A 20,622-nucleotide genomic window follows, 5' to 3' on the forward strand; every position below is an offset into this window, starting at 1 on the left:
GTATCAATGCCTTTTCAATACAAATCTTGTATATTTTTGGCTAATCAAATAGACCATTTTAACCTTTTTTACGCTACATTTACAAATGTTGTTTCATGAGTTTCATTATTTATCATTGAGGAATTATTGTTACATGATTTCATCCTTCAATATTGTAAAATCATTTACTTAACAACCTTTTAAAGATATTTGATTCAGTCAATTTGACCGATTGCAAGGCTTCAACAGAAACTTTGATTCTTTGACCACATTGCTAACAGTAATTTGAAAGATGTTAGGTTTTACTCTTGAATTTGAAATGTCAACACTTTACATCTTGAATAATATCGATTTGATTGCTTCTGTGGCCAGTTCTGGTTCTGTAACCTGTTGAATTTAAATCATGAATGTTTCAAAATGTAATAAAATTATCAATTTATTCTTCCTTCAGCTCGATTCGGAATAAACACAACACTTAAACAATAAACTTCCTTGGCATACAATTATTTGAAATTTACTTTGTTATATTTGATTATTTTAATGAATTACCTTTAGATGATGTAAATCTGATGCATAATTTGATATTATAAAATGACAGATTAAATATTAAAGTTTGATGAAATGAGGTGGATAAAAATAAGCTACTGGAGATGTTACTTTCACTTTAATTGTGATTAACTTTACATCTTGGCTTCATGTTGCTTCGGAATTACAATCAAGAGGAATGATCAAGCTGGATTAAAATTATTATAAACACACAATTTGCTCATCTTCTCCTTGTTTGCGATCATCTTGTCTTTCATTATTATCATGACTGCTACAAACAGCAAGTTATTATTAATATAATTATTCATATACATGAATATTCATAGCGTCAAAAGTGGTTACGTCTCTTCGTGTGTTCACCTTATTAACAGCATCGGAAGTGAATCACAATTAACTGATTCAGTGATTTATGGAAGCCAAAAATACCAATCAAAAGAGTTAGAAATGTCAATCTTGTCTGGATAATTTGGTCAACATAGCCATCATTTGTTTACTGAGCTGGGGTCAACTCCAATCAGATAAAGCGTAAATTCAAATTTAAATTGGTTTAGATAAATATTTTTGAAACTCGGGTTAGTTCATAATGCTTTGAGTTGTCAATGAGTAAAACATTTGTTTGAGTTGGCTTCCTTCAATTTACAATCCATCATTGAAGTTGACAAATTTTGATTCAGGTTTTGTTTGCTCAAGAAAGGATTAGCATAAGTATTAGCAAGTAATTTTTATCGACCAGAAAACTGTTTGAAATCCATTGACCATTTTCAAAATATCAAGACAAGTTATCCGGTGTAAGTTTGTTTGCTTGTTTTCAATCTTCGATCCAATTTAGAAGCAAAAGATTCCAAATAAGTCCATGAAAAATTTAGCCGTGAAATGATCGAAAATATCCTGATTCCAAGAGCATTAAAGTGATCTTCACCTGGTTCAGGGAAAAGGTTAAAGAGGGTTTTCCAATTCAATTACTTAAACTATTGAAAACAGTAAACTTCCTCACAGATTACAGCCTAAGATTGGTATCCACAACAACACGAAGCTAGGAGTGTTTAATACTTTTACCCTTCACAAAGATTTGGAAGTTTCATGATAATACACAGTCATGAAATACAGCTCCCAGAAGGCGTTTATCATATGGCGGACCATTAGTTTCCAACAAGTAGCTCAAGCCACAGATTGATTGAAATCGCCACCTTGAAGCAAACTGATATACCAGCACAACAGATGAAGTCATTTTGGATCTTAAATCAGTATTTCCAGACCAACTGAGCTGTGAGTTTGGTTAAACATAATTAGCTGGACATAATAAAAACTAAGAAAATAATTAATCACCTTGAAAACAATTTGGATCTAAATTTGAAATTAAACAATTTTATGACATTATTAATTTCACATAAGACAATGAGGTAACAAAAGATACTTCAACTGTGTCAAGCTCTCTAGATGGCTGCACGTTAAACTGTTTTTGCGGGAAAAAGTGTTGATTAAACATTTTGATTCCTTAAAGGACTTATCAAAATCATTTCATTAATCACCCACAAATTGACAGCTTTTTTCACCAAAACCAGCAAAATATTAACCAAAATTTAGCCACAGTAAGGAATGAAAAAAAAACAAGTTTCATTTCAAGCTTGAAATCGTGTAAGCCAAGTTTACTGTAAAATTGTAAACACTATTGTTTATCTGAATATCAACAATTTTACTACTTGGGTTTGTAATATTTTTGGTTTTACTGGTTAACCAATAATACCAAATTAATAGTCTCACTTTAATCAATTAAATCACATCACGAAGCACAAGAAAAGGTAAGCACAGCTACCTGTAAGACACAGATGAAAAGGTTAATCACGAAAAAAATAGAGACTAAAAAACAATCAGACAATTATTTTTGCCGCTTCTTCTTCCTTCTAAAATGGTCATTGAATTGCCAGTAAATTGATGGGAAAAAAAGGTTTCAATTTAAATGTTAAAAGTTATAAAAGTGAATCTGAATGGAAACCGTCAAGAATGGTAAAAATGAAACAAAAAAGGTGAAAATTGTCAGACAAAATGTGAGATTGAGAACGATTTCTCACTGAATTTGAAAGTTTTCAATTGTTCCATTAAATTGATTAGCCACTTACCAGAACCAAACAAAGTTAATATACCAATAAACACTAAACAAAAGCCCACAATTAGTCTGGTAATCACAAAAATTTAAACTCAATGGTTGATCAAATAAAGACATCAAATACATTTTTCACCATCAAAAGACACTTGAGTGTTAATTTCAATGAGAAATCCAAACAAATTCAGGTAAAAGGATAATTTGATTACATTGAGATTGTATTAGATCAAAATATGACAACTTCAATCAAACAACAATATAAAGATCACAATTTATCAAATTGATATTTGTTTCATTTATTTACAAATCAAACATTTCAATTTCAATCAAATTGAAAGCTTATTTTTCGGATAATATTAAAGTCATAGATTAATCCAAAGCTTTCGAGTCAACTGGCAACCCAATTGAACCCAAAATGGCAACCCAATCTGGTTAATTGTGACTCTATTGTGATATCTGTAATTGTTGGATTACAATGTATTAACAATCATATCGTGTAACTATTAAAATGAATTGACGAACTGTTTTTCATGAAAATTGTGAATCTTACTATTTTCAGATGTAAATCAAAGCGCTTGCTTTTCAGCTTTTAAATTGGTAAAATCATGCAATCATTATTGCTAATTATTTGTAAACAACAGAAATTGTATCAATTTAATAAGGTTGATCACCAACAATTTGATGTTCATTTTTTGTTAAAATAGCAAAATCAATGAGAATAATCAGTTTAAATTGTAAGCACACTCTTTCAACTTGACCGTCCTTTACACCATGATAATGATCATCCAATTTCATGAGATGAATGTAAAGTAGACTTTATTTGAATCAAAGTAACTTGTTCTAGTTGAAACTCAATTACATTTTACAATCGTAATTGTTATGGTTAAACGTAAACAGGAGACAATTTTGTGATACTGATTAACGTTCACTTTGATTGTTATTACAATCATCAGAGGAAAGTTATTTTTTTTTCTCTTCTTCTACTCTTTATTCAAATGAATTGATAACGCAAGCACTTCAATTCATAAACATGATAATAATATGCTGACATTCAAGCATATCATCATCTTATAATCAGAACAATCTGCATCACTTTGACTTTGAAGCCTACAATAATAATCAACATTGACCATTTAGTTTTGTTTTTCAACTTCCGTGTGATCTTAATTGTCAAATCATTTTTTAAAACAATCATGTGAAAGTGATTCAGATTATTAAACTGTGTTGTAGCGTGATTGTATTACAAATGATAATTGTTATGAGAAGAATCATGAAGATGATAATCATGTTTACAATGGATGTGCAATTAAAATGTGATCTATGAGATGTTAAATGGGAAATGGTAAACAAGGTTAACTGTAAAGGTCAGTTTCAATCTTTTTCTGGTAAAATTCATGTTCTTTTAGGTTTTGGTCAATAGTTGACTGTAATTTAATCGAGTTTGGTCAAAAAATATTAATAAATAAAGAGCTGAAAATTGAAACAATGAAGCTTTTAACAATTAAAGCCGTTTAAGTTGAAGCTGTTTACAGCCATTGAAACCCGATAAGCATAAAAAGCATAAAGCATTGGTTTCTGGTAAAGATGGCTTCTAATTCAACACTTTGGGTTGAAGCTATTTTTGCCTTCTTTTCAGATTTAATTTAATCCTTAACTATGTGATTTTATTAATGTTGATTTTAACCTGTGATTATGATTAGTGATGGTTATTAAAAATGAAAAGTTGATGATGGATGAGGATATAAAAAAAATGTTGATGATGGAAAAAGAAAAGGAAAAATTGTGTTTGAAATGGGAACCCAAATGGAGTACCAGTTAGTAATTGTGATATTATTATATATTTAGTTAAATTTAAATAGTGGTGGACAATTCATTGGGATTCATTTCTTTGATCATCTTGACGATTACAGTTACAGGTAAGACTTGTTTACTTCATTTTAAAATAAGGAACCAGGAAATTATGCTTTTGTTGGTCTTGTTTTGCATTGGGTTGTTACTTTTTCTTTATGCTTCTTTACTTAAAGATAAATCCTTTTTTTCGCAATCAAACTATCATTAGTATCATCATCAACATCATGACCATCTTCATCAACATGATCCTCATCGTCATGATCCTCATCATCATGATGTATCATTTTGTCTCCATCAAGGCTTATTTAGTTTATAATAATAATATAAACATTTTTAAAATTAATTTCCATTTTGGTTTTTCATTATAATAGATATCCCATTATCTGGTTGCCATGTTACCAAACAACAGTAAACCATGTGATTGAACGGTTATCTTGTAAGTTGAGATTTGCAAGACTTTTGGTTCATCTTTTGGAGTAAATTAAATTTGAATTAGTTAACAGTTAATAACTTAAATTTGGTTACAAGTAATTTGGTTTTGGTGTAATGTGACAGGATTATTGTCAAAGCCCAAAAGGAAGAGATAATATCAAAATATATGAACACAAGATATGGTAAGTGTTGAAGTTGATTACATGTTAAGAAAAGGATTAGACAATGCATTAATCTGTTTCATGTTTACTCAAGTGTTTTCTTTCTTTCTTTCAGGCTTCTTCATGACCAGTTAACTTGACCAACTTATTTTACCAGTTTACTGGACTAGCTTACCAGATATACTTGTTATGGTAATCACGTAATTGTGTTTATTGGCTGGTGTTAACCATAAAAATGACAATCCAGTTTGATGGTGGTCAATAAAGATGTTGAATACATTGTTGAATGATATCTTTTTCATTCCGCAAAAATGATACCAAATTGGTCAATTTGCTAATTATGTTTTTGTAAGTATACATATTGTTAGTTGAAAGATGCTCTTTTTAATATTGAGAAAACAATTAACAAATCAATCAACAGGTAATGATTATAATTATGATGAAAAGGTGTTTGCATTTTCAATTTACAGTTTACCGAGTTTTTGGTGTGTGTGTGTGTGTCTGTAGATACGTATTATACTCATCTACAATCAATCAAAATTAACATTTTTCATTTTGAAAATGATTTTGATTGATTAATGTTCAACAGCAATTAATGTAAAAGATATTTTATCTTTATACATTTTACCTTTTTCTCCCTTTCATTACAATTCATTTAATTGCAACTATCGTTTTTCTCTCATTTCTTTTTTTTCTAACACTTTAATTTCGATTTTCAATGTACAGATCAATTAAGATTGGATAATTTGATTGATTGGTGGGTTTACGAATTGAATCTAAAAGAAATGTAATCCTACTCGTATATTTCATTATTGCCTATTAATTGCATGTTTATGTCTCTTGAAATACCTGATACTCGTTTCAATTAAAAAATTTTAAGCATCTGACGGAACAATTCAATATTTTGATCAGTTCAATTTATTTACAAATGATGGAGATGATCAACAAGTAACAATATGGCTTACAACCAACAACAAAAACGTTCAAGTGTTCAAAGACAAATGACCCAATTTTTAATTTCTGGTTAACCATGTTTCATCAAGCTAAATTGAATTTTATGGGAAATCGAGCTGAAATTGTTCAAAAATTAAACTCTCGCTCTAGATGAATCTTCATGCTTAAGCTGTTACGTTAACCGTCAAAAGAACAACAAAGGCTCAGAAAATTTTGGAAATAATCATCTCGATGACTGTAATGTTGATGAAAAGATCACAATAATGGATTTCAATCTTTTATGAAAAGCCTAACAATGTTTTGATTTAGACAAAATTTAAAATCTCGCCGTTCATAACCTTTCCTGGTTAAATCAAGTAAAGTGTTTGGTTTATTTGGTAAATGATTCAAGATCAAGGAGATTGAAATCAAATTGAATAAAGTTTCATCTTGGTAACAAACTTTGAATAGTCTATGGCAGATCTCATAATCTACGAACTAAAATATTCTTGACATTTCAAGGCAAGTTGCTGGAAAAGGCCGTATTTGATTAAGAAACCAAGTAAAGAGCAAGAAAACCATCAATCAGACGAATTAAATTAATGAAATTGTAAACAATACATGGACCAACATAATGAATCGCTTTCCCTTTAAAGCTACAAATGACCAGTTGGAAAACCTGTTCGATCCCAATTAGAGACTCTTGACTAAAGTTTGATTATATCGTCAATGAATTACTTTATGCCCAATTTAAAGTCTTAATCTGCTACCCAGTTGGAACCTAACAACCAGAATGACTTGAATCACCTTCAATCAACTTATAATGTTAATCAACTTAAAACTTAACCCAAACCATCCATTAATTGAAATTAAATGGGCCAAAAATGAGCCCTAAAAAAGGCAATATTTAAAGGTTCAATATTAATCTAATTATCAAGCTTTATAACCAACTGTGAGTATTTTAAGAGTTTACAATTGTAACAATTGGCAAATAATAACATTTATATATTGTTCAATTTACAATCATCACCATAATGAACAATCTGAAAAGGATTGTGAATAGAGTTGAAAATCAAAAAATGGAAACATTCGTTTTTCTTGAATTTTCTTGAATTCATTTTAACCAGAAAAAAGAAGAGTATTGCCACCAACAATAAGCTAATATTAACCTGATAACATTTAAATCAAACATGTTCAACAATCAAAAACAAAGCATAACCAAAATAATAAGAAGCAAACCTTAATTCATAATTACGGCATTGAAATGAATCAACCTTGTCCGAATCACATCAATTCACCTCAAACATTGGAAACATTCAAGTTTAACAATTTATAAATTGTTTGCCTCAATCAACTTACAAAACCAGCAACCAGTGATTAACAATAAGAAAGTATTCAAACAAAATATTTAATAACTCAACTGTCCATTTGAAATTAACATGTTTCTCTTCAAAAAAACGATTCATTCTTCATTCTGATTGAATTAATAATCATTTCTTGACCGGAAACTTTATCCATTATCATGATAATTGGACAATAGTGTTAATCAGCGTCCATTTTTGTTTAATTAACACTTGTTCAAATGCTAATAATTAACAATGAAAAGTGTTTCAACTGTTCAACTCTTTCAATTGTAAACCTCTATTTAGATTTTATAATTAACTGTGATTGTAGTTCAATGTCCGTCTTAATCAGTTTAATTGTCAAACATCATTAATGGCCAAAAGGCAACAATCTAACAATGTTTAACAAAAAAGTTGTTGAGAGTAAATTGAAAATTGCCTGTTAAGTCTTGTAAGCAAAATCAACATATTATTGTATCTTGAAATTGCAATTAACAACGGTTAACAATGACAATTAATCAATTTGCGTGTCAAACAACAAAAAAGTCAAAGTAAAGTAAAGGTAAAAATTGAGCTACAAATGGTAATAAAGTCTCCTCCATAATACTTTTCATTGAGCAAATTATGATTAAAATTAACCAGAAGTAATTGAGTGATGATTAAGTTGCCTCAATTGGCTCAGCACTTGACTTGAATAACACTTGAAATATCATATTAATTCTTGACTTGAAATCAAATTTGTGGTTCAACCATTAATGGACCCAATTGGTTTGGTTAACTTGGTCCTGAATGGAGTGCCTTTTAGGTTAAACATTGACAGATTAATTCACAGTCTTACGTGACTGATCAATTATCACAAATGATCAAACTTCAAATTTAAAACCAATCTAACCAAATTCAACAGTTAATATTTGGGTTTAACAAAAATATCTTTTCTCTAAACAATAACTTGATATGAATTTTGTCTGAATTCAGGTTAAAACCAAAGAATTATTCGGACAAGAGGTTCAACATGAATGCAAAGCTTACCAACCACTCGGCATTAGACTAAACCCAACCTTACCAGATCAGCCTTTAGGTTTAGACTCAAGTGACTGCAACACTTTTCTGGTCTTCACTTAACCTTTACTGTTAAAAATAGCCACAATCATATTAAAGGCTCACAAAGTGATATTAAAAGTTGAATTTTCTCATTCAAGGCTTGTATTTCAGTTGAAATTAATCAACTAAGGTCAACATTTAGACAAGATTGCAGTTAATCAAGCCAAGAGAATCAAATTAATCAAATTAATTGAGTTATTAAAGCCTGAAATGTTATCTTGTATACTTGTAACACCATTTTGAGTTTCATTAATGCTTACAGCCAACTCAATTTAACTACAAAATTTCAGCTGAAACCAGTTAAATGGTACAAAATACTAATCATATTAATCTGATTAAATAAACTGAAAATCTACTGATTTAACTGCAGGTAAAAACAAACGTTAAATAATGAATGTAAAGCGCCAATTTAACAGATGATTGTCGAATAAGTAAATTAAATTGTAATAAAAGTGATTTTCAATTTACACGGATTACTATTGAAATATTTCACATGTTTCCAATAGCTACAATCAACAAATTTACCTGAAAATTGCCTTCTTGCCAAAACTTGACCCAGACGTAAATTACACATTTAATGGGAATAATTTACTAAGTAAACAATTTACTGTGATGAAAAACGTGACAATCAACAATCAAATTGATCTGCATAGTCAACGATTCACCAAACCATCAACTGGAAAAAGGCAAATCCAATAACATTTGCAACACTTTGATAAATATTGACCAAAATGATCAACACTTGTTTTTACATTATTTTTATTCAAATAAAACTCTACAATTAACCCAATTCTGGAAATTATTTTGTTTAACACTAAAATCAGCGATTAATGTTGACCGTTCAAAACTTATATCGAATGGTTTAATGAGACAATTTAAACTGACTAAAAATTGATCAACTATCTGATTAAAACTGTTATTAAAACAGAATCAACTCATTAATTGTTTCAAATGTTAATGATAATAGAAACAGACATTTTTGATCAACACGAAAAGGAAATTATTGTTGAACTGATCAATTTTGTTTCAATCTGATATTTCCATGTTACTCACTTTCCAACAATTAATTTATCCTTAAATTGATAATCAAAATTAGATTCACACGCAACTTGACATAATGAGCATTAAAATGTGTTTAATTAATATTTATCCGTTTTCTTCTTCTTGTTCATTTTTATAATAATAATGATAATATTCCCATTAAGATGAGCTTGTATCGTAACAAGATGAAGAGTGAAAAGAAACAATAAATTGCAAAAGCGGAAGTGACCTGAACAAGATTCCAATGAATTCAATTATCTGATTAAACAGAAAAGAGATAATTTGAGAGAATAAAAATTCTCATAGAAAATGTTTACATGGAATGATTAGAAAAAAAATGTTGTTCTTATGCTTGGTGATCATGTTTAATCAGCGTGATCAAGCTTCATTGAACAATTGAGATTCACTTGATCTTGGAAAGTTTACCATTTCGTTTCACACCAAAGTCAATTGTCCGATTCACAATTTTTTTACTTTTTAGGAATTTCGTTTAACGATTCTTATGCGCTACTCTTAAGCCTTTATCCATTTCCTCTTCCTCTATTCAGTGATTAGATTGACTCGCCAATGAATGATCAATTTGAATTTTTATGATAAACTGTCTTATGAAAACTCTCATTTTGTTTGTTCAGATGAATGATAAATGTTCATTTTAAGAGTTGGTTTGTTGAAAGCAAAGCTTCACTCATGAAATGAAAATTTCTCATCAAATCAAGTTCCACATTACAATAGAGTTTACTTTAAACCTTTCAGCCACTATCTTGTGTATTATTATCATAATTTCTTACAAAGAACTTCTACGGCGAACATTTTTCCTAGCAGATGGATCAAGTCTAAACTGCATCATGACTATTCGTAGATATTCAATGATGGAAAAGATATTGTTCATTAAATTATCGAATGGAAACAATTGATAATTATTGTTTATTGGTGGTTGTTTGATCAGGATTGATCAAGTTAGAGTATCTTTTCAATGATAGTTCAGTTGGATTTGTATCGACTCAATCCATTGTATGGTTCTCGTTTATGAAGCTAAAGGCGAATCATAACAACTATTTTCAAAAAAAATGGCATAGAATTGACCAGATGAACTGAATTTGTTCCTGTTGTGCCAATTTTTAAAACTTTCGTTAAGAGCTTGAAAATCTATTTTACAAATCACTAATTTTTGATTTTCGATAATTCTAGAATAATTATGCAAAATTTTGATGGTGCTTTGCTGCTTTTTGAGCTTCGAAATCAAAGCTCACTGATTTTGAACCGACTCTTCCTAGCAGGTCGCTCAAATCTGTAAAAAGATTGCTAGATTGGTGAAACGGGCCAGAACTTGTATCACATTTCATTGAACTTTCTCGAAAATTTGTTGGTAGAAATCAAAATTTAAGTTATTTTTATCCTTCATCTGATCTATTCTGGTTATAAAATTTGATAAAGTTTATTCACGCAACTACAGTCAATTCAGAATTGAAAGAATGAAAGTTTTTTGAACAAAATGAAACTCCATTGAATTTCTCATAAAATTTTCCATAAATCTGCATTCCACCCTATTAATACATGAGAAAAGCGGAAGCTGAAACTATTACATTCGAATTGGAAAAAATCTTGGATTGGCAAGAAAAGGACTTTACCAATAGTAATACTTTGATTCAATTTCAACTTTCTTCTTGAATCTTTTCATGGATATCAATAACTTAAATCTTTTCATCATTAATTGGCCGATAAATTGAATAAACACAAGTTTAAATTTCAATTGATTAGCATCAATTGAACAAAACGTTGAATACAAAATAATTTCAAAGACTTAATGCAACAAGAAAAGGTATTAAATGTAAAACAAGATAATCTTGCAATTAGATTGTAAATATTTACAGTCAATAACAATCTGTTGATTGAAAAGGGGAAATGAATCAGATTAAAGTTTCATCGATGAATAACAATCTTTTGATAAAACCAATGCTGATATTGCTGAATATTAATAATATGATTGATGAATAGAAATGGATAACTTAAAGAGCAATAGAACAAAATGAATAACCAGAAATTTTCATCATTTCCAGGCTTAATTCATCAATTGTATTTCAAATTGTTATCTAAATATAAGAGTAAATAAGTGTTGAAACGATTGAAAAAGTGAAAGTTTGATAAGTACTGATGCGAAAGAAAAGTGAAACAAAAATTCTGAAAAAACGTGTAATGTTCATTGGTGAAGATGAGATGGAAAAAATTGTGTCAGCAGAATATCAATGAATCTTCTGAAACTGAAACCTCAAAGTACAACATTGAATTGCAAAGTCACAACAGGTAATAGCCTAAAGGTAATCGGACCATCTATTGAATATTGAGCAAGCAAAAGTTGAAGTTGGATCCATTTATTGGACAGTTAAATATTCGAGTAAAACCTTTCATTGACTTAATCACTTGTTCAGAAATGAATTGATTATCATATTTAAATGAAAACAAATGTCTTATGGAAACATTAAAATACTGAAAACAGTCAAACTTTGAACCTTTTTTCATGATATTTTGTTTTCTTGCTTCTCAAGTTGCTCATCATCTTCATCAACAACTTCATCAATCGACTTCCTTCCTCATCACCTTCACCTGATGCCAGAAAATTTGAGTAAAAAAGAAGCTTTTCGAATTGAATTACTTTCTCTTGTCAATCAATTAATTGACTCAACTGATTGTCTGACAAAACCTTGAAAAACCTTTGACCATTTGATTAGTTTGATTGAAGTCAATGACAATTCATCAATTTTGTTCATCATTACTCTCATTTGATGGAGTCCAAATGATTCAACTTACTCATGATAATCAATCGAAGGCAACATTATGATTAAAAATTAAACACTAAAGTAATTTGGTAAATTATATTTGGCCAACAACAGAATCAACTCTTTCCATTAGAAACGTAATCAGTCACCTAATTGAACAACCAATTTGATTCAATTAAAATCCATTTATTGGCAGAGTCACATTTCAATTGTACAATGGTTTGCACAAAAAGATTGCCTTTTAGGTTTAATTGTTTAACTGTTTAACTCTATTATTAAACTTCCGTAATGATTTAACTTTATTGAGGTAAACTGATTGAGAAAAAGGTTTTTTTCATTTAAGAGCAAGTTCAAGTTTTTATTTAGTTTTATTCAATTTTGTTCATTAAGCAATTGAAACAACTCAATTGTACATTAAGTATCATTTGAATAACAATTTTAAGTGAAAGTCTCTTATTTTTGGCAATTATTAAGTATTGAAGATGAAAAATGGTTAACCAGTAAATTGTTACACAGTCAAGTGTTACCCAAAAAAAGTGTACAAATGGTTCAATCAACAAAATGCAAATGACCAGTTTATTTTTATATTTCATTTTGCTGATTGAATTATGATTGGTGAATTTGCTAATTGTTTAAAGATGATGTTTGATTATGATGAGGCAGAGTCAATGGTTGCTGCTACAGCGGCTTCACCAGAAGCTGATGATGCTGAAGCATATGAATCGTCTTGTGCTAGATGATGATGGTGATGATGACGGTTACAGTTTTTACCATTCAATTTGTTGACACTATTTTGAACACTGTAAGATGATGATGATTTAATTGGAGTGAAACTTGAATAGCTTTTGCTTTGATGAGTTTGAGGTAATAAAGGTTGCGCTTGTGAATACTTTTTCTTGCCAGAATAATTGTCATTTAAATTGCTTTTATAACCAGTACCAATATTACCATTGCCTTTACCAAAATAGTTGAATTTGACAACATTGGGCGGCAATGGAATAGCAATTAAACCTTGATTTCCGGCCGCAATTTCAACTGTTGTTGGATAGCCAACTGAATGATTGGGGTTCTTTGGTCTTTCCTGGTTGTGATCATTGGATATCGATGAGGAATAAGATGAGGCTGAAGATGAAGATGAAGTCACTGGTTTACCCGTATAAGCCAAGGGTACATGGGACATGTAAGACTGTTTGTTGTTGTTGTTGTTGTTGCCATAATTGGTGCTTGGGTGTTGCTGGTGTTGTTGATATTGTTGATATTGTTGGTGTCGGTGAGGAGCATTGTTGCCCGTTGATTGACCATTGGTGTAACTTGATGATGAATAGGGTTGCACTGCGGGTTGGTAGAGGTTCAATGTTGATGTACGTTTCTTGGCTGGTTGTTGTTGGTATGTTGACTGTTGATGGTGACCCGAGTTGGCTTGACTTGAAATACCTTTAGCAGAGTCTAGATTTTTGCTCAACTCTTGCGAGTCAAGATGTTTCAATACTTGGAATAAAATTCCTCTAATTGTATTTATATCAATGTCAATGTTTTTACTGTCCTGGCCTGAATTGGCAACATGTTGTGACTGAGAAGGTGATGTTTGAATTGCAGTGTTGTAAGGAGCTGATGTCTTGGTTGACCGTCCATTGTCTGAGTAACCATTTTGCTTGGGAACAAGATTACTAATCAAATGAACTCCATTATAAGGTCCATTATTATTATTGTTGTTGTTGATCAAGTTGTTTGGTCCCATGTTACTAGTTCCTGGAAATAGTTCATTGTAATTGAAGCCCATCAGAGAATGTTGTTTACCCGTTGGTTGGTGAAATCCAAAAGTTGGTTGATATTTATTTTCATTGGTCTTGGTATTTCTATTCATACTGCTTGCATAGTCAAGAAGAGAAGGTGAAAATTCTTCCTGATACATTTCTTCGGGCGAATAAAGTTCACCTATTCGAGCTGTAGATGAACTCCGCTGAGGTGAGAGTCCACTTCTAGAGTACATGTCACGGTTAAAGTCATCAGAATCCATGGCAGCAATGATGGCCGCATTGTCAAATACATGATCAGGAACCGAGTGAAGAGCCTCAATGTAACCAGTAAGGTTGTTTGGTTCAACATGAGGTTCAAAAGTTAATCCTGGGAAAGCCTCGGAAGCAGCCGAGGTTAAACTTGATGCTATTGCTGTAGCCGACAGGGAAGAAGCTAAAGGTAAAGGTGACGAGGTTGACGAAGAAGACAAAGATGATGATGATCCTATTGAAGATGAAGGTAAAGCTGTAAAAGTGTCCAACATGAAGAGTAGGATAACCATTTGAAAACCAAACGATTCCATGTTTTGATTGTTGCAATAACACTTGTTGGTCAACACTTTGGCGGAGAGAAAATGTAAAGATGAGAAAACTAAAAAAACGTTTGTTTCCAAAATTTGATTCAGTGAATGGAAGAGATGATGATGAAAATGATGAGGATGAGTGAAAAGTAAATATAAACCAGAGTAAGGTCAGTAGCCTGGAGAAGAGATGAAAATGTAGGAACACAAGTAATGTTGTAAACTATGAAGTATTGATTGTTTTACACCAAATTTTCATCAAAGGCAATCAAGCAAAACGTTTCTTTTGGTCAATTTGGTGTAACCCTTTATTTTTGGGCTTTTTTAAACAAACAAAGTAGTCTACTGGATGATGATTATGATGATGTTAGGAAAGATTTGAAGATTACAAGATGAGTATTGTGCCTGTCATGTTGATGCTGTATATGTTTGCTGTTTGTTGTTGCTGTTTTGATGATGAGAAAGCATCAAAAGTTTATTTAGTTGTGAATGAATCGACCCAGTGAGTCTTATATAATAATCAATGAAATGAGGATTGACACGCTTCAGAATGAAGATGATGAGGTGGAGAGAAAAGAGAAAGGATAGAAAGTAAGATGAAGAAATGAAGAAGATGATATTAAAGAGCGGAAAGGCGGGGAAAAGGATGAGACTAAAGACTCTTTTTTGTTGAGGTACTTTTCATAGCATCAACAGGTTTCATGTAAAAAGGTGAAAAATTGGAATCTGTTTCTTTCATCATCATCTTCTTGATTACCTTGTTTCTCATCCTTTCGTTAACATAATAACTATCTTTACAAGACCTTTTTTTCCTGTTCACTTTCACCAGTTTCACTTTTATCAAATCATGCAACAATTTCTGCATTGATCAAATGAAATTTAGATCAAAACTCCAGCAAAATTATAACAAAGTCTAGGTTTAAGTTGTTTCAATAGCAATTAAAGGGAAAAAATCTCAAATTCTAATGATCCAAGATTTTTCTGAAAATTAAATCAGCTTCTGGTTCTGATGAACGGATAGCTCTTGCATTCATATGCACCTTTCAAGCCATCATTTACTGTTTAAATCTAAATTAATATTAGAATCAAATCGACTCTAATGATCAAAACTCTATTTTAAGTCAATGTAAAAATTAAGCAAATGACTCTTTGAATCAGTGATTGTTGCACGATGAAGTTAAACTTGAAAAGTGCGAGGACAATTCATTTAGATCATTAACTGCAATTGTGAGATCGAATAGCGATTTCGGGTTCAAGCAACTTCTTGCTATGATCCAAAATAATCCGAAGATTGTTTAAGCCAGTTTAAAATATTAATATTCAGAATACTTATGGGAATCAAGTTAAATTTAAAAAAATTTAAAATCATTTTTGCTTCAACATCTTATTCCATGTCGATACACAAGACTACAAATGTGTAAAGCCTTTGGTATATCAATACCAATATTTCAAAATGGAAAGTGAAACTTAATCATGAATATTATGATAAATCATCTTTAAAATTTTAAGGCTGTTGAAGAGACTCAAGAACTTTGTTCACCTCTCTCTGCTAATGAACAAAATTGGTAACTTTTAGCCTAAAAATCATTGAATGGAGTGAAAACAATTTTAATACAATAGCAAAAATCTGGTTCATTTTTTTTCTTCTTGAACCAGAAATCATTTTGAATAGCTGAATAGCTTTGCCTTAATCTTTTACCACAAATGATAACAATTAATAAATGTTGATGTTTGAAGTTGGTCAAAAGTGAGAGATGAATTTTCATAAACTCTGGTCGGAAGAGCGGAAAACAAAAACTTACTTAACCAGATATTCACCTTTTGATGCTCTCTTATCCAACATGATTAACATTTAAATCAACTCTCAATTGTTGTTTAATGCTTTATTACCTTACTTACAAGCACCATCATCATCTTCATTATTTTCATCATTCGTGTCTCCATCTTTAATTCAGCTTGATTTCATGACAAGAAGAAGAAGAAGAAGAAAGTGAAATAAAATGAATCCAGCAAAAAAAAATACCAAAATAAACTCAATTTGTAATTTCACTTTCCTTTAATCACAATTTAAATAATGAAACAATTTAAACTCGTTCTTCTTCCTTAAAATTCAACCTTTCAATCAAAATGTTTGATAATTTAGATGTCAACCAAATCAAAATATGAAAACATTAATCAAGAAAGATTGTTGAATCAGTTGACAAATTTCAAATCAATTTATAAACCTTTTCCTTGAATTTGCTCATTTTACACTGTCTACTGAACTCGAGCAAAATTGTTTCAAATTCAATCAAATTTGTTAATCAACTATTTCATACTCAACGTGATACAAGTTTAATTAACAGTTAAAATAAAAGATTTCAAATCAAAACCTTTTCGCAACTCGAATGAGAAAAATTGATCAGTAAAAAGATTCAAACATTTTTGTCCTTTATTTCAATTAATCAATCAGCATTTAATTAGCTGATGCTAACAATATTTCATTACAATTGAATGTTGATCTTTTTTCATTGCAAAGCTTTTTTTGCTTCTTTAATTCAAAAAGATATTTAATTCTGAGTCATTTTCACCAAATAATCAAGCTTCAACACGGAAATTGGTAAAATTTTTAATTTTCAATTGTTAAACTTTCAACTATTTCTGTCTTCATTTAATTGTTTCACTTGATTGTCACTAAAAATTGCATTGTTTTGCTAACGTTAATTTGTTTCATTAACTGTAGATGAGACTTTCGTTTTTGTTTCAATACCTTTTTTCATATTAAAATTATACGATACAAATTGATTTAATACAAAACAGTTTGTTTCCTCAATCTTTTTAAATTTTCATATTGTTTATTAAAAGCTGAAGAGTTTAATCAACAAGTTAATCAATTAGTAAATATGTATTTGCTAAATTGTTCACGATTTGTTCTTGCTAATTTTCATTATTTGCATTAAATTGTTTCCATTAATTGTGTACTTTGTTGCAAGTTAAAATTAAATGTGGTAAAGCATAAAGGTAAACTTAATATCAGGTTACATTTTTAAGCTTTGCTCATTGACTGATCTTTATGCAATCATTTTCATCATTTTTACATCACCTTTTATTGCTGTTTTGATTGTTGATTAAAAGTCATTGTTTTGACACAATTAAAGTGTATTAGTGTTGGCGGCTCAATTGTATTTCCGATAAAATCTTGTTTACACATTTGGAGTTTAGCTGCTGGTACTTTTTTTGTCAATCAAATGATCGTTGGATTGTTGGATTAAAGCCTAATATTTTGTTGCTGTTTATTTAAGTTGTTGTTTTCAATTGTTTGATTGTCTTGGTGCTTTGCATTACCGATTAAGATCAGAAGTGATTAATTAACGGAAATGATTAAACGATGTCCAAATGTTTACAGGTTCATAGTGTAATTTGAGTAGCTGTCTGTTGAGGTTGACAATTTTGCAGCTGCAAACCAATCAAGCTATAATTACCAGCCATTTAATATGAAGACGTGATAACTTAGCCTGACAAACTTCTTGGGAATCAGGAAAATCTTTGTTGGGTATGATGATAATTAAAGTTGCTGTGAATAATGAATGTAAATTATCAATCATTATTAATTTCAGGTGAAACCATGGAAGTGATTTTGAAACTGAGTTGACGAGTAAGGATGTAGAGTGTAGTTACAATAATGAAGAAAACATTTAAAGATGATGTAAAATCATTGATGAGCCTGAAAGTTAATTGAATCAGGAGGACACTGAAATGAAACCTTGTTAATCAATGTGATCTCTTGACCAAATATCGATAATTTGGGTTGCCATTTTCTTCGTGTATTTGCTGTTGGCCAGGTTGGTGAATATGATAAGATGGGAAATTAAAGAGTAAGTGAATCCAAATTTTGAAACTTATAAATACTCTTGGTCTTCAAGGTTGATGAGGTTGACCAATTCAACAGTTGTCTTGACTGATCAATAACAAATTATATAAATTGAATGAAGAGAGCAACACATCGAAATTTATTTTCTTCGTTGTAACTAGACTATAATATCTCCCAACCAGTGCAATCCAGTGAAACGTGTCCAACATCTTTGGCTCAGAAGTTTGAGATCACCAAAAGGACAATTCTGAACTCCTACTCATTACGTCATCTCATATTACTTCCACATGCATCAACCTTTGCCAATGTAACCTGAATGAAGCCTCTTTACAACTTTACAATCAATATCTTCAGTTGGTTGTACAATGCCATTGTTAGCTAAACCTTTCATTGAGAAATCCTTTTCCTCGTAGTTTTTACAACACATGACGACTGAAATGGCGATAAAACGAGCAATTTGTAAACCTTATTTGTAATGAGTATGCAAATTAATTACATGTAGTTGAATATAACTATTGCCATTGGAACTGAAACTTGCCATAGGGATGACCCACCGTGACAGTCATTCGTTCAGAGTTGAAGCTATAAATAAAACCAATAAAAATTGAGTTAAGTCACAAAATGGTGCAAAATAAATATGGACATGGTCTTGTGGAATTTACTAACCTCAACTATAAATGATAAACCATATTGAATAATAACCAACACTTTAATTAAATCAATTTTTTATATTAAAAAACACCATAATTATAAAAATAACTCAAGACAAAGTGTGAGAAGCGAGGGAAACAGATGATTTAATGGGGTGAGATAATTTTATAATGTCACTAAGCGCGCATTTTAAAGAAACAATTAAATCTTGCTAATTTAACCTTGGAGCAATATTTGCGACTAATTGTGATTGATTGAAAATATTAAAAATTTCGCTCTTTCTTATTTCTTATTCTTTATTTTCGACGTTTGTTAATCAATACAAAAGTCTGAAAGTGACCTTTCCAGAAAGGAATGATGCCAAAAATTTGACTTTCAAGTTAAGAGTTAGGACTTGTAGGGGTTTGTAAGGGCATAAAAACTTAGTCCATTAATGCTTTAATGCTATTATGTATAGCTGCTATTGATCCCAAAAAGGGTTGGTCAGCTAATTTCGTTGATATGTTAGGATTCAAGGATGAAAAGCTTACTGACCATAAAGTTGGAAATGTTTGTGCTCATGTTGTTCATCTAGTTGGTAGTGGTCTATCGAGTCCATACCTTTCATTTGCTGCTGGTATGTGTGGTTTAGCTGGGCCACTTCTTGGTCTTGCCAACCAAGAAGTTTTGGTATTTATAAACAAAATGCAACAACAATTGGGCGATAACCCATCTGAAGCCCAAATTTCCGATTTCTGTCCGATTTACCAGACTATCCAATGTTAAAATTAGTATCTAAAAATTTATATTTACATACTTATTGATTTGATATCAGTTTTCATGACTAATTTACTTATTTTTTACAATTAGGAGCTAAAAGATGTAGCTGGCGCAAAGATCAGTGAACACGCCAGAAAAGTCAAAGATTTTCGAGCAGTTCATGGAAGTAAGGTTGTTGGTGAAGTTACTGCAGATATGATCTATGGTGGTATGAGAGGAATAAAAGCATTGGCTACTGAAACCTCTTATTTGGACCCTGAAGAAGGTATTAGGTTCAGAGGTTATTTAATTCCTGAATGTCGAGATCTTTTACCCAAAGCACCCGGTGGTCAAGAATCTTTACCAGAAGGATTATTCTGGCTTTTATTGACTGGTGAAGTGCCAACAGAAAACCAAGTAAAGAATCTATCAAAAGAATGGGCAGCTCATGCAGATTTACCTATATCAATCTTGATACGCAATTAATGGCCTTGATTAAGAAAATTAAGGTCCAAAATTGAGGTAATAGTTTATTGATTCAACGACTGGCATAAATTACAAAGATATATTTAGATGTCTAAAAGTGTTTGTCTTTTTATTAATACCATAAATAAAGCAAGTTAACTACTTGTAGCTACCCTTGATCGTAACATGAAAACAACCTAAATGGTATAACCTTCACCCATCAAACTGAACAGTCCTTTGGGGCTGTTTACTGATTACTATTGTATACAAATTAAATGTTTCCTGAAATACATTTTAGTGCACCTAATCAATGTAATTGATTAAATCAATTGAAACAAA

At 30.7% G+C, this 20,622-nt stretch overlaps 2 pseudogenes across 6 annotated transcripts; both read left to right on the forward strand.

Annotated features, from left to right (window-relative positions):
- The first annotated feature begins 4,195 nt into the window (after positions 1 to 4,195).
- LOC107368060 (citrate synthase, mitochondrial pseudogene) lies at positions 4,196 to 20,451 on the forward strand (annotated as a pseudogene). Of its 6 annotated transcripts, none has more exons than XR_016198462.1 (5): positions 4,196 to 4,542; positions 4,849 to 4,913; positions 4,974 to 5,091; positions 5,186 to 5,418; positions 5,797 to 6,928. The product of XR_016198462.1 is annotated as a citrate synthase, mitochondrial pseudogene, transcript variant X2 (transcript). The 6 variants fall into 6 exon arrangements; XR_016198465.1 differs by having other exon boundaries at positions 4,200 to 4,542; positions 5,033 to 5,091; XR_016198463.1 differs by having other exon boundaries at positions 4,201 to 4,542; positions 4,981 to 5,091.
- LOC149093968 (putative citrate synthase 2, mitochondrial pseudogene) lies at positions 19,522 to 19,845 on the forward strand (annotated as a pseudogene).
- Positions 20,452 to 20,622: the final 171 nt, after the last annotated feature.

The sequence above is a fragment of the Tetranychus urticae genome, chromosome 2, assembly GCF_039701765.1.
Source record: "Tetranychus urticae isolate SD_2017Ah chromosome 2, NJAU_TeUrti_SD_1.0, whole genome shotgun sequence".
NCBI lineage: Eukaryota > Metazoa > Arthropoda > Arachnida > Trombidiformes > Tetranychidae > Tetranychus > Tetranychus urticae.